Source organism: Hipposideros armiger, unplaced genomic scaffold (assembly GCF_001890085.2).
Source record: "Hipposideros armiger isolate ML-2016 unplaced genomic scaffold, ASM189008v1 scaffold_641, whole genome shotgun sequence".
NCBI classification, from domain to species: domain Eukaryota; kingdom Metazoa; phylum Chordata; class Mammalia; order Chiroptera; family Hipposideridae; genus Hipposideros; species Hipposideros armiger.
The window spans coordinates 24,387-39,852 of NW_017731991.1; the positions used below are offsets into that span (position 1 = coordinate 24,387).

Consider the following 15,466-nt stretch of genomic DNA (forward strand, 5'->3'; position numbering starts at 1 on the left):
TTATTCTTAATTGACCTAACAGATAACAGGTTTTTTTCAAAATATTAATACCAAAATATATGTATACATATGATTATGTATAAGGAAAATAAATGACAGAAAGGATAGAAGATACAGGAGGAAAAAATTAGGATTATTTGGTCACTATAAGGTACTCATACTACCTGTAAAGTGGTATGTTGCTATTTGAAAGAGAACACAGATTAGCCATAAATGTGCATTGAAATTTTAGGGCAACCACTAAAAAGGTAAAAAAGAAAAAAATAGTACTATAACAAAAATGCTAAGAAAGAAGAAAATATAGAATGGTATAAAATGCTCAATTAAAACTACAAAGGGTAGAAAAAGAGTGGAAGACAAAAACAGAAACATACGAGGTCTGAAAATTAAGTTTGCTAACTTGCCACCGTGCGCTTACATTGGCAGCACTGTACAAACAGCTCAGTAATGTTTCATTCCCTTGGTATATCAGTGTCACAGCTGTGTTCATGTCGACGTGTGGCGGTGTCTTGCTGAGTGATGTTCATTATTGTTGTTGCGTGTTTTTGTGTGTCGTTGCGAGAATGTCTGAGCTTGAATTAGAGCAACGAACAAACATTAATGTCTTGATGAACTTAGCAAGAGTGGAAGTGAAATCAGGAAGATGTTAGTCCAAGTTTATGGGGATAATGTCATGAAGAAAACGGCAGTGTACAAATGGATTAATGTTTTTCTGAGGGGACAGAATGTGTCACTGATGAAGAGAGGTCAGGGCAGCCACTAATGAGCAGAACTGATGAAAATGTTGCAAAAATTCTTCAAATTGTGCATCAAAATCATCAGCTGACTAAAAAAAAAACATAGCAGAACAAGTAAACATCAATAGAGAAACAAGAAAATCTTACTGAAAATCTTGGCATGAGAAAGGTGTGCGCAAAAATGGTCCTGAAGTTCACCGATGAACAAAAGCAAAGTAGAGTCGACATTTGCGAAGACCTTTTGGAGAGGCAAGGCAATGTTTTGGCCATGTTATCACTGGTGCTGAAACATGGGTGTACCAATATGACCCTGAAACAAAGCATCAAAGTTCACGTTGGAAGTCAGCCAATTACCACAACCAAAAATGTTCCGTCAGTCAAATCAAGAGTCAAAATGATGTTGCTAACCTTTTTTTATATCAAAGGGATTATTCATTATGAATTTGTACAACTGGACAAACAGTTAACCAAGTTTACTATTTGAAAGTGCTGAACAGGCTGCATGAAAAAGTTAGACAAAAATGGCCTGAACTTTTTGCCAACAATTCATGGCTCTTGCATCACTAGAATGCACCAGCTCACTCCGCACTGTCTGTGAGGGAGTTTTTAGACAGTAATCAAATAACTGTATTGGAACACCCTCCCTACTCATCTGATCTGGTCCCCAGTGACTTCTTTCTTTACCCAGAGATAAAGGAAATATTGAAAGTAAGGTATTTTCATGACATTCAGGACATCAATGGTAATACGACAACAGCTCTGATGGCCATTCCAGAAAAAGAGTTCCAAAATTGCTTTGAAGGGTGGACTAGGCACCAGCATCAGTGCATAGCTTCCCAAGGGGAGTCCTTTGAAAGTAACTGTAGTGATAGTTAGCAATGAGTTATGTAGCACTTTTTCTAGGATAAGTTTGCAAACATAATTTCAGACCTTGTATAGTTCCTCCACAGAAGGAGTAAGGGATTATGTCTTTGGATTCCAGCTCTGGAAATACTTTTAGTAGAAAACCTAAAGAAAGTTTGGGCACTTAATGGGATATGCAAAGAACATTTAATGAGATGACATTTTTATTCCTCTTCTTAAAGAAATTTGCCCAAAGCTATCCCTCCCCTGAATATGCATCTTTTTCTTTGAAAATAAAGCAAAACTCTTCTTGACACTGCACGACTTAAAATCATTCAGGCCATTTTCTGACTCACCAAAGTGAAGGAGATCAGCATTATCATTAAACTATTCCCGAGTCTGTCATCCTACCTAGTTCTAATAAGGAGATAATGTACAATACTTGATGAAAAACTTTTCACAAAAGTGTTTCTTTTCCTCCAAGAGAATTGTGTTTAAGTTTATTTAATTTCTTACCAAATATTTCATAGATGTTTTCAAAAGGATTTTTTTATCATTATAAAGACATGAGTTAAATTAATAAAAATTATAAGGCAAAGCTGAAAAATAGAATGACAAATTAACTTAGCAGGGTGTGGTAGGACACCATCAGCCATTTTATAGGCATCATCATTTTTCTTTTCCTGCAATATAGCACTAATTACAGCTCTTGCAATTAGGAGCAATGCTATGCATCCCAGATTGCCAAGATTACATAAATGTCTACTTCTGAAAAAATTTTAAATCACTATTATTTAATTCTGGGGTTTGATTGCTATAATTATACTTTATTTAAACGTCTAACAGATAAGAAAATAATATCAATGCCGATGAATGATATTTTTGGTTCATTTGTGTTATCTGAAGTAAGTAGAGTCATATGAATTAGGACTATGAGGTTTTTTGCTTTGTTTTTTCCATTAAGGCATTTTATTTGTGTGTATGTATTACATCCCTAGAAAAAGAATCCCAGGATTGTCCCTCCTGTGTGTTTTGGTCTTGTTTCTTCATGGTCCGTGATGCTCGCTGAGGTTGTCAGTACAATGAAACCAAACTGGCAGGATGGGAGCAGGTGTTTTTTTGCCATTTTTCTAGATCTTTCAGTTGCATATCACATCTGGGGCTGATGACTCCGCACTTGTTTAACCTGCCCATGAGGTTCACAACAATTTTCCCCGCTCTGTGATCATCAATGATTTCAAATTTGCCAAAGTAACCATGACTCATCATCACAATTAGAAGCCGGATGATGACCTTGGAGCACGGCCTAATAAGAAGCTGCTGTTTGCCTCACTTCTTGGCATTGTCGATGCTCTTGAGAGCATAGGCCATGACACTCATGCACACCATTTTGGCTGCATGGAAAGATGGCGGAAAGAGGATTATGAATATTTTACTGAAATTGCTTTTATCTGTGGTTGTCTTTTACACTAAAAGTGTGATGAAATTTAAGTAATAGGAAAAAATTTAATGTTCAGAGGTCAATGTCTCTGTATATATGTGTCTGTTCCAATTTTTTCCCTTTTTCAAATAGAAGAAAATCTCTAAAAAATTGGATTCTCTGAATTAGATTAACTTTTTCCTCTTATACTTTGTCTTATTCTTTACTATCACTAATTATCCACAATATTATTAATATTCATTCAATGGATGATTTCTTTGTGTGTGTGTGTTTGTGTTTGTGTGTGTGTGTGCATGTGTATGACATATGTGTGTTTTCTGGTTCCTATTAGATCATAAACTAATATGAAACTAAATTGAAAGAAGGGATCATATTCTCTGTTTTTGGGGTTTTTTTACTGTTTAAAAGATTTATCCTCAATCATACTTCTGTCTCACTCTCTCCATCTCTGTTTCACAAGCACACAAAACACACACACACACACAGAATCCCAGAAAAGTTCATTAATTGAGACAATATAAATAATGTAGTGAATAATAGGTGAACAAATAAATAGTGGTAGACATACCAACAAAAAAAAAAGTTAATATAGTTTGCATGATCCACTATATGAAGATTTTCTAGTGTTTGATGAAACTGAGGCAGAAAAATGGCATATTGATAGAGAAAAAAACAGGAGTGGCAGGAAAGGAAATCAAATTAAGGAATAGTTTTGCCTCATGTAAGGACAACTTCTGACCATCCACCAGGAAAGGAATGCAGTGCTGCCAGGTTACTGCCTGGTCTGCACAAGGGAACTATTATCTTTGGGGTCTAAGCGCAGCTGTTTCTGCTGGGGTGCTCAGCACTCAACCATAGAGGCAGTATAGGAATCTTGGTGAAAGGAGAAAGACGTAATGGTGAGCACAAATTTAGTCTCTATTCTTGAAATTTTGGCTACTTGCTTGATAAGAACAATACTGAACAAGTCCTGAGATGGCAGGGAAAGAATGTGTATATGTCAATAATCAATGCAGGGAGAAAAAGAAAAAAAAAACCTCCAAATATTTCAAGGGGCAAATGATCTAAAATGGGAAAACAGATGCTTACAAAGTCATTGAGAAAAGTGGAGGAATGGAAGTCAGGGGCATTAGCTGAACTGTTGAATATGGGATGATAACCACAATACTGCAACCTGGAAGTGCTACTACTTCTGCCACTGTGGCTCCAACATGGCTGCCACACATTCATAACATTTTTGACTGAACATTAGAATGGGCAGCCTCACCACCACAAACTTGCCTATCTGGGAAAAGTTGCTTGCCAACAACCAAGCATCAGAAGATGGCTTCTATCTCATTTCTGTCTTCTAAATAACATAAATCTGCATCTCCCTGGCCAGGCTAAACTTTCGTTCACAGCCTTAAGTTTTCAGGATTATGTAAAATGTTAATTTTTTCCTTCTCATTCTTGTAATAAGAAAAAAGTATGAAAAAGGGTAGGAAGAAATTCCATTTAACGGTGGGCACTATCCAACACAGGAGGCTGACATTGGATCTTTTCATTCTTCTATGTGGTCCTGTCAGTAAGCATTCACATTGAATACAATTATTTTCATGCTCTGGGGATCTTCCAAATAGTTGCCCCACATACCTCTCTACCAGACTCTGTCACAAATATCCCCATCTTTTAACTTTGCAAGTTTTGACATTAAGGTCTGCACCCATGAATCTGGAGATCTGTATCTGTGTCCATATATCCCATCCATGCAAAGTGTACAAAAAAATAGCCATCTGTTGGGGAGAATTTCTCTATTCCATTTATGACTGTTAACATCATATCGTGCAGAGCCATCTAAAAATTATGTAGTAATTTTACATATTCAGTTGTGTTAGGGATCATTCCAGGAGGTCATACATGCTCACTGAAGGAAGGATGGCAGTGAATAGGATCGGGCATACTGGGATTGTGCACAATCATCTTATGCAATTTCCATGAGACCCCAGGACCTACTCAAGCTGTCTCTGAATAAGTGATCACTTAGTGCTATCATTTGCCTGACTTTCTATCTAGGAGGATGAAATTCTCTTTTACAAAGGTTGTTATCTAGCTAAGAGCAATTTCTCCAAGGAAAAGTAGTATATTAAAAGGTGCACAAGACGTCTGTTCCCCAAACCTAAAAATCTGTAATGTGATTCTCCTGTCTCCAAGTAGGGCTTGCCATGGCTCTTTGCAACATCTTGACCTAGCACAACTACTACTGTTATGTAACAAGTCACTTAAATTGCAGTATATACCAAAAGATAAGCCAAATTCAGGTCAGGAAGTTCTGAGTAACACAGTAAATGCTCTGGAGCAAATGTAGCATGCATTACCCCGGAAATACAAAAAAACAATGAGTCTTTTTTTTTTCCCGGTGGACAGAAGAAAAGACTCGGAGCATTGATTTATTGATTTATGAAATAGTACTTGTTGTGTGCCAGTCTCACTCAGCCTATCGATAACCAGTGTTGTGGATGAACTGAAACCTCATGGCTCTTTTGATTGTAAGATTCCCTAAGCAATAACTGCCGGGAAACTTTTCCGGGGGCGGGGGGGTCCTGGAAATTATTTATGGGTCCTGGAACTTACATAGCATACCTGGGTCACACAGCAAGTTTGGGGTTAGAGAGAAAGAGAGAGCGCACAAGGGCCTGAAGCTCTGCTTTTATTGGGGTCTAGGGTGGGGCCCTCGGGCTCCACGGGCTCACTCAATATTGGTGAATTCAAAACATAAGAACAGGATTTTAAATGGAGGGAAGAGACAAAACAAGTGGCCCAAAGGGTAAATTATGGAACTCAACCAAGATCTTTGAAACAAAGGAGCCTCAGTTGAGGGAGGTAGCCTGGACCATTATCTAGTCCTGTGGCTGGCAATGTATTTATCTGAGATAGCCACCATTGAAGGGCATGCCTCTTTGAAATGGATGCCTCAGAAATCAAAACTTAAGTCAGGCACCTATATTACAAAAAAAAAAGCAGCTGTTAGGGTTTTGCACCCTCAGAGAGCAGTAGGCAACTCGTTGCTAACAGAGCCAGTTCTAAAACTGAGAGTTATGAGACAGACAGATTCCAGTCATACTGGAACTTGATAACATATTAAGAAATTTAAATTTTATTTGGTAGGAGATGGGTCCTGTGCTGAGAGGGTTATTCTTATTTCAGAAAAAATTATATGTGTACCTGCCTTTCACTGACTCCTACTCAGCATGCAGCATGTTGATTAACTGTGTTGCTTGGTAGCCATTGGTCTTCAAAGTTTCTGGGCAGTTTGTACCAGCTTCTAAATACTGTTTGATAACAATGAGATCCATGATTTCCTTTGTTCCTTTCTAGTAAGGGAAAATTGCCCTGAGAAAGAAAAACTTCTAACAAAGGAAAACCACCAATCTGCTCGTAAGAAAATGGTTCATTAGTAAGACTAGTGAAGAATAAAGTGAGATGGATTTTTAAAAATCTCCTGTGCCTTTACTGGGGAGGGAAGAAAAACAATTTCCTGAGTAGCGATTATAAGCATGCCACCTCAAAATAAGCCTCTTTGGCCTAAAGATTCTCTTGAACTGGTTATTTTTAAGAAAGAGCAGACATAGGAACCTTTTTATAAGGGACATTTACATTTATAAGGAAAATCTCCATTTGTAAGGGTGTCTTCCTATCTAAATCAAGAAAAAGAGGAGGACTAAATCTCTAGAAACTCACATTGATGGAGAGGGCAAAACTAAATCCTAAACAATAGATTGTTCCTACCCCTGATTCAGATAACTACTTAAAAGTCTGTAACTTCCCAGTATTCCCCAGGCCAGTAAGCCTAATGGTTCTTTCCAAACCCATTCTGGGCCCAGACAACTGATGCCACCTGAGTGGCAGGCTGAATGACCACAGGCTTCATGAGAGCTAATAGATTTATTAATTAAAATCTATTTGTTCTCATTTAGGGGCACAAAAGGACTGCTGAAAAGTCTTCTGAGGGCTTAGGACTTCCAGCTAGAGCTTTCTATAGAAAGGATTTGTGACATAAGGAAACAGAGTCTGCTGAGAATAGGTCATTTACTGTCAGGTAAACTATTTCTTGTAATTACTAATAGAAGTCTAAAATACTAGAATTAGTCTAGGAAAATCTGATATGTTACCAAGAGCATAATATGGATAGGTGCATGAATTTCCAAAGTAAATAGAAATGGAATATTAATTAGTAGCCATCCTTAAAAAAACAACAACAACAACAACAAAAACTAGAATGTATGACCAGGTTTGGAAACATCTGGCCATGAGGATTCCTAAAATTCTAACATTTTGATGGATTCAAGGCGGAGCATGTAAGCAGAGTAATTTTATAATAATTACAATAATAGTAATGCTACTCACAGTCATCTTTTGATTATTTGGTTATTTGATTATTACCAGACATTATTCTGGGCTCTTTACAGAAGTTTACTCCTTTCGGCCTAACAATGATCCTCAATGGTAACCAATATTAGCATTATATCTAGTTTTCAGATGATGCAGCTGAGGTTCAGAGAAGTTAAATGATTTATCCAAGTTCCACACTTGGTAAGTGGTAGAACTGGGATTCGAATGCTGCCAGTCAGGTTTGAAAGTATATGTTGTTAGAAGTTATCTGTTCTATGTACTACTGTAAGGGCTAAAAAGGTTTTTAAGTTTCTACAAATTATCCAAGGGCCTAAATAATATAATATTTGAGATTGGAGGGGGAAAAATACACGTTGATTTTAAAATACAAAATACAGAAAACTGGAAACTGGAAAATAATACTTAAATTACAGTCTACAAAATATAGCAATGCCTGCCACTTTAAAAAGTTTTTAAAATGGGGCCGGCTGAGTGGCGCGATGGTTAAGAACTGGCTTGGGACACCAGAGGGCCCCGGTTCGGATCCCACATATGAGGACCAGTGACGCTGCCCTCTACAGCAACTTGTCTGTTCCCCTTCCCCCAATTCCCCAGCACTGTTCCCATCCCCCCAATTCCCCAATAAAAATCTTAAAAAAAAAAGTTTTTAAAATGTCTTTCTTTTCATATAGTCTGATGTAAAGTTGGGAAGGTACAATTCTGTCAACCCCTTCCAGCATCATTAAAATGAAACTTCTTTTGAGCACCACACAGTATGCCGAAATCAGGTTATTCTTTGTCACCATCCCAGATCCGTATTACCTTCTTTTCCAGTATCCTCTTCCCCCTTCCTGTTATTGGCTGTCCTCCACAATGCTGACAGTCGGACTAACTTCCCCTTCCTAAGCTCTTGACAGGTTCCATTTTCATACCTGATCATTAACTCACCATTGCCCTCTCCACCCTACTCTTGATTCTTGGGTTTGTTTAGCTAGGGAAACCTAGTTGTTAATCTTGACGTGATACCTCAAGGATTTTTCTTTACTTCCAAAGGGGGGGCAAAAGGAAATGCCATTCACCTGTCAAATAAGCTTCCATTCTCAAGCATCTTTCATTGGTTAACTTTTTATGACCCATAACAAATTTCAGGTTTTGCAAGTGTCAATCATATTTTACGATTCCCTCCTCACCACTGTGCCCATAGTGTGCACTGATATAGACAAAATCTTTGGAGGTATCTGGGTATTTATATACTTCAGGTGATTAAAAAAAAATAAATTATTATATTAGTTTTCCATTGCTGCATTACAGTTTTCCTCAGAACTTAGCAGTTTAAAACAACAATGTTATTTTCTCAGTTTCCATTGATCCTGAATCCAGATACAGCAGCGGTAGGTCCTCTGGGCCTGGGACTCTCACAAGGCTGCATCTCAGTGCTTTACTGGGAAGGACCCACTTACTAATTCACTCAGATGGTTGTTGGCAGGATCCTGTTCTTCCTGAGCCAAGACTAAGGCTTCAATGCTTGACAAGCTGCTGGCCAGAAGCCTCCCTTTTTAACTTGCCAGGTGGACCTCTCCACAGACCAGCCCATAATACGGCAGCTTGCTTCAGCAGAATGAGCAAGCAAGGGGCAAGAGAGAGTGACAGCAAGTGAAAGAGAGTGATAAAAGTCAAAATCTTTTGTAACCTAATTATGGGAGAGACACCCCATCACTTTAACCATGTTTTATTTATTAGAAGTAAGGTACTGGAAATTACACAAAGGCATGCATATTAGGAGGTGGGGACCATGGACGGCTTTGTCAGAGCAGCCAACTACACTGATTTATTTTGTATGTAGCGGAATCAGTCATTTTAAATCCCCCAACTGCTACTTATTGGGGAAATTTTTTTTAATGACCAATCTAATTTAAAGCTTCATCAAATCCGATCATTTTAATGGTCCCTTTAAGTAGTTTTCAGGCTGATTTAAAAACGCTTATTGTCTCCTCTAGCCTTCTCCTCCCCTCTGTCCGTTTCTCTCTGATATTTTTTTCAAGTGGGAGGTACAGGGTGATGTATGGTACCCGTGACCTACCTAAACTCTGGGCAGTTGGTAAAGGTCAAAGTCCTCAAGCATAGTATTTCCTTTTGGAGTAACGTGTCATGTCCATCTGGCTGTTGCTACCTTTCCACTTCAATATTATAGGTGATAGAATTTAAAAGCTTGTCTCTTTAGTCTTATATCAATACAAGAACTTGTAGCATCTTTTTATGAATCTTCCTGAGATTGTGTAGAGACCAATTGAATATGTCTTCTAATTGACCCTGGCTCAGCCAGGTTGTTCTATTGAGCGGTCTGTCACCCTCAATATTAGACCCTAGATATAGAGACCACTTGTAAAAATTCTCCCCCTCGGTGCTGTGTGGAAACCAAGGTGACACAGGAAGACTCAATCTCTCCCTCTTCCTCTGGCTGATCAACTCATACAGCTCCACCAAACTTCTTTTGATATAGTTGCATGCTAATTGGTGCACAGAAGCCAGTGAGAAGCCCCACCAACATGCCCAAACAGGAACTATGAGTAAATCAAGTCTGGTCCTATCCTTAATTACTCTCATTTATATAATGGACTCCACAATTAAGGCAAAGCTCAGAGAGGAGAGAATCAGGACATACTGAAACTGTTTTTCTCCTTCCTCTTTATTTCATTCTCACATTTCCCTTAGGAATTGAAACAGAAAATGATTTCCTCATTCATCTTTCCGTCTGGATTTCTGTACATAATATTTTACCCAGACCATTTTAATTTTGAAAAATTAAAGGTAAAAAGAATTTAAACAATTCTTTCTTAAAGATATGAAACAAAACAAAAGGACTAGACCAGACCCATACCTCACATTGCACTCAAATTGATCTCATGTACTAGGTCTTAATTAGACTTAATATAAGACCTAAAATAAAATTATATCTAATATAAGAACTAAAACTATAAAACTTTTAAAAAAACATAGAAACAATTTCTCATGACCCTTAATTGAGCAAAGATTTTTCTCAATATGCTATCAAAAGCACAAGCGATAAAAGAAAATATTGATAAATTAGATTTTAAAATGTTTGTGATTCAGAAAACATGCTTAGGAAAGTAAAAAACAAACAAACAAGCAAAACAGGCTGAGAGAAAATATTTGCAAACAATATCTGATAAAGGACTTTTATCCTAGATATATAAAGAACTCATTCAAATCAATAATAATTCAAATAACCCAATTTAAATCTGGATAAAAGACTTGAATAGATATTCCACTGAAGAAGATCTACAAATGGTCGATAAGCACATGAAAAAAAATGCTAACATCATCAGGCATTAGAGAAATGCAAAGTAAAACCACAATGTAAATCACTTTACATACACGCAATGACTACCATCAAAAAAGCAGACAATTATAAGCGTTGATGAATTACAAGCTAATGAGACTGAAACCCTCATACATTTTTACTGGGAATGTAAAAAGGTACAACCATTCTGCAAAATAGCTTGGCAGTTTCTTAAAAAGTTAAGCAAAAATTTACCATATGACTGAGCAATTCTCCTAGGAAAGGAAAATATAAAGCCACATAAACACTTGTGCCAAATATTCATAGCAGTGTTATTCAAAGTATATCCATAAAATAGACTACTCAGGAATAAAGAAGAACAAAGTACTGGTAGCTCTACAACATGAATGAACATGCAAAACATGATAAATTAAAAAGCCAGACACAAAAAATCGCATGTTGTATGATTCCATTTAAATGAAATATTCAGAAAAGACAAAATCATAGGAACAGAAAATAGGTTAGTAGTTCCCTAGAGCTATAGATAGTAATGGGGAGTTGACTCTGAGAGGGGAGCACTGATCATTTAAGGGTGGAAAAAATGTCCTAAAATTGGATTATTCTGATCATCTAATGGTACATTTAAAGTAATTGAATTTTATGGTACATAAATTATCTCAGTAAAATTGTTCAAAATAGCTTTACAGTTATAATTCTACCACAAAATGTTTTTTGGTTACTAAAAAAATTACCTTTGTATTTCTGTCTGCATACCTTTCACAAAAATTCCAGTCCTACCATAAACTATCACCCCAACCAGGCATACCCATGTTTCATCAGGTCAGGAGCAAGAACCCTATGCTAAGAAAGACAAATATGAAATACACTAAAGCTTTCCAAAAATCATTACTACTCTACACATAAATAAGAAAAGTAATTTTTACCATGAATTTTACTGTGTCAAGAAAATCACATCATATAAGACTAAGCTCATTGAAACCAATTTAAGGTATTAGATTCTGATTTGTTTTTTAAAGTTTCTATAGCAATTTTAAAGACCAATAGTGTATTAAAAGATAGGTTTATTCAATATAAAATTCTCATTCTTGTCTAGAGTTCATAAGACTTCATGTTTGAGTATTATTGGTAGAATTGATTTAGGTGGTAAAAGGAGAATGTTGTTCTTGATATCTAGTCGAGACCAAATGATACGAAGCAAAATCCTTATTCTGGGGTCCACAGATCCCATTATGAATGTAGAAAACAATCTACTTTAAGTATTAACAGTGCCAGGGACTTTGTCACAATTGAAATGACTCACATTTTCAAATCACACTTTATTTATTGTAGATATCACAAAATATTGTTTATTCTCATCAGTATTTTAAAAGTATAATAATTATACCCATTTCTGTAACTTATTAATAATTTAGCACAAAATGTATATTACTATATTATAAAGGTATTCTTTAAAATTTTAACAAGTTGATTTTAATATAATTTGTTTCTTTTGTAATTCATGTAATCTATGTATTTAAAACTTTTTTTCTAGAACTTCATTTTCTGGTTCCACATGTAAAGGAGCTTGTATAGCACCACTCTGTCTTCACAAGTAAAAGAGGAACAGACAGAAAACAACTTTTCTTGAATCCATAAGAGAGAGGAAGATACAGGGCAAACTTCTGTACCAAAGGATGGGGAGACAACAGGTGACTACAGGAAGTCACTTTCCCAGAGCAGAGATTCACAGGCAGAAATGCCATGAGAACCAGTGCCAGGCTAGGAAACCTGAACTGTAATTGACAGATTGGTAGAGGCACAGTGGGGACAACTCTTACAATTAAAAACCCCAGGGGCCCCAGTCATATGGGGCTTCCACATTATTGTGAGGTTTACCTCCAGGAACTTGACCACGTTCTTGTAGTAAATACCCGAGAAAATCCCCTCTTGCTTCTGGCAGGAGGAGGGGAAAAGGAACCATTTGGAAATACTCCAGAGCATTCTGTTTTTCTTAACAGGGCCTTCCCTCAGGGGAAACTAGCTAGCCAAAGACTAATTAACCCCTTGGGGTATTATCAGAGCCAAACAGATCTGGGGAAGAGAAATAGCAACTTCAGCCCACTCTAGCTTTTCACCTGGGAGAAGGAAAACACACAACTCCTGCCCCCCTCTAGCCCTACTGTCCCACTTATGAGGGAGAAGAAAAGTGAGAAACACTTGTGAAATTCAGCCTTGAGGCATAGGCTCACTAAATGACTAAGACCTAACCATAGGAATATAGAAAGCTTCCCCTCCCCGAAGATTCACCACCACATCACTAACGGCCTGTTTACAGCAGTTCGGTTTACCCAGTACACCATGTGTGGTTATCAAAAAAAGATTACAAGGCATACCAAAAGGCAAAAAAAAAAACACTGTTTAAAGAGAGAGCAAGCATAAGAAACAGACATGCTGGAAATGTTGAAAATATGAGCTCAAGAATTTAAAACAACTATGACTAATATGCTAAGGGCTCCAATAGATAAACAGACAACATGCAATAACAGATGGGCAATGTAGCAGAGAGATAGAAATCCTAAAAAATACCACAATAAATGCTAGAGATTAAAAGGTAAAATAATAACTTTTATATTTCTTATTCTCAGTGATCTAAAAGATAACAGTTTTTTCTGAAATAGCAGTACCAACAATGTATTCAATTTGTATACATGTACTGGGGGTGCCAAAAAAATGTATACAAGTCAACATTTTGGTCAACCATTGCTCAAGCAGTATTTTGCTGTAATCAGAAGCATCTGGATGCTAATGGTAACCACTTTGAGCACCTCTTGTAATTGCAGAAGTCAAATGTGACTTGTATTTATTTTCTGTTCTTGGTATATATTGAGTATTACAATTTTAATACAGTTCTCCTTTCTTAAAATGTGTATGCATTTTTTTGGTACCCTTGGTATATGTATGCTTATATGTGTTTATGTGTATAAATGAAATGAATAACAGCAAGAATACAAGGTACAAGAATGAGGAATTAGGACCATTTTATTACTGTAAGGTACTCAAACCTCTTGTCAAATAATATAGTGTTATTTGGAAGTGGACATAAATTAGCTATAAATGTATATTGGAAACTCAAAAGCAATCACACAAAAAGTTTAAAAAAAAATAAAATGGTACCAATATGCTAAGCAAAGAAATAAAAATAGGATCATGTAACACATGTAATTAAAACCACAAAATGAATAAAAGAAGTGGAAGACAGAAATAGGACCAAAGAACAAGGGCAGCGTATAGAACACAAGGACAGCTATGATAAATATTCATTGAACTGTATCAATAATCACTTTGAATGACAATGATGTAAGTTCACCAATTTAATAAACAAATTAGACCCAAGTATTTGTTGTCTACAAGAAAACCACTTTAAATATAAGGACACATATAGATCCCAAGTCAATGGAGGGAGGAAACATACTAGTTAGCATTAATCAAAAGAAAGTAGGTAAATCCATATTCATTTCAGACAGAGTCTATTTCAAAGCCATAAAAGTTATTAGGGATAAAGAAGGGTATTACCTAATGATAAAAGGTTCAGATCCATAAGAAGATAAAACAATTTTACATGTACGCACCTAACAACAGAGTGTCAAACTATGTGAGGCAAAATAATAAAAATGCAAAGCAAAATAGATATATTCACTACTGTAATGGGAGATTTTAACATTTCTCTCTCTGAAATGGACAGATCCAACAGGCAGAAAATCAGAAAAGACATAGTTGAACTCAACAACATCATCAATTGAATAGAATAGAAATCAATAGACACTTCCTCCAACAGGAGCAGAATACGTATAGACAATATCAAGAGAATTAGAAGACAAGTCACGGACTGTAGAAAATATTTGCAAAAGTCACATCTGATAAAGGACTGTTATCTAAATACACAAAGAAGATTAAAACTCAACAAACAGCTCAATTAAAATATGGGCCAAAACATTAACAGACACCTCACCAAGGATGATATACAAATGGCAAATAAGCATATGAAAATATGCTCCTCATGACATGTCATGAAGGAAATGCAAATTAAAACAACAATGAGATACCACCACATAGGTGTTAGAATGACCAAATCCAGAACATAGACAACGCCAGATGCTGGTGGAGATGTGGAGCAATAAGAACTCTTATCCATTGCTGGTCAAATTGCAAAACAGTACAGCCATCTTGGAAGACAGGTTGGCTATTGATTACAAAGCTAAACATACCCCTATAGGATGCTCTAGTAAGTGTGTTCCTTGGAATTTACCCAAAGGAGTTGAAAACCTTTGACCACACAAAAACCTGCACATTAATTTTTATAGCAGCTTTATTTATAATTGACAAAGCTGGGAAGCAACTAAGAAATCCTTCAGTAGGTGAATACACTGTGGTCCATCCAGACAATGGAGCATTGACCAGTGCTAAAAAGAAATGAGCTATCAAGTTATGAAAAGACATGGATGAAACTTAAAATGCATATTGCTAAGTGAAAGAAGCCAATATGACAAAGTTACATACCATATGATTCCAACTAGATGATACTCTGAGAAAGGCAAAACAATGCAGACATGAAAAAGCTCAGTGGTTAATGGGGATGTTGGGGAGGGATAAATAGGCAGAGCACAGAGGATTTTTAGGGCAGTGAAACTCCTCTGTATGATACCATAATGATGTAGATATATATATATATATATATATATATATATATATATATATATATATATATATATGCGTGTG

General features: G+C 36.5%; 1 pseudogene; it reads right to left on the reverse strand.

Annotated features, from left to right (window-relative positions):
* Positions 1 to 2,574: 2,574 nt before the first annotated feature.
* Positions 2,575 to 2,972, reverse strand: LOC109372540 (40S ribosomal protein S15a pseudogene; annotated as a pseudogene).
* Between the last annotated feature and the right edge of the window lie 12,494 nt (positions 2,973 to 15,466).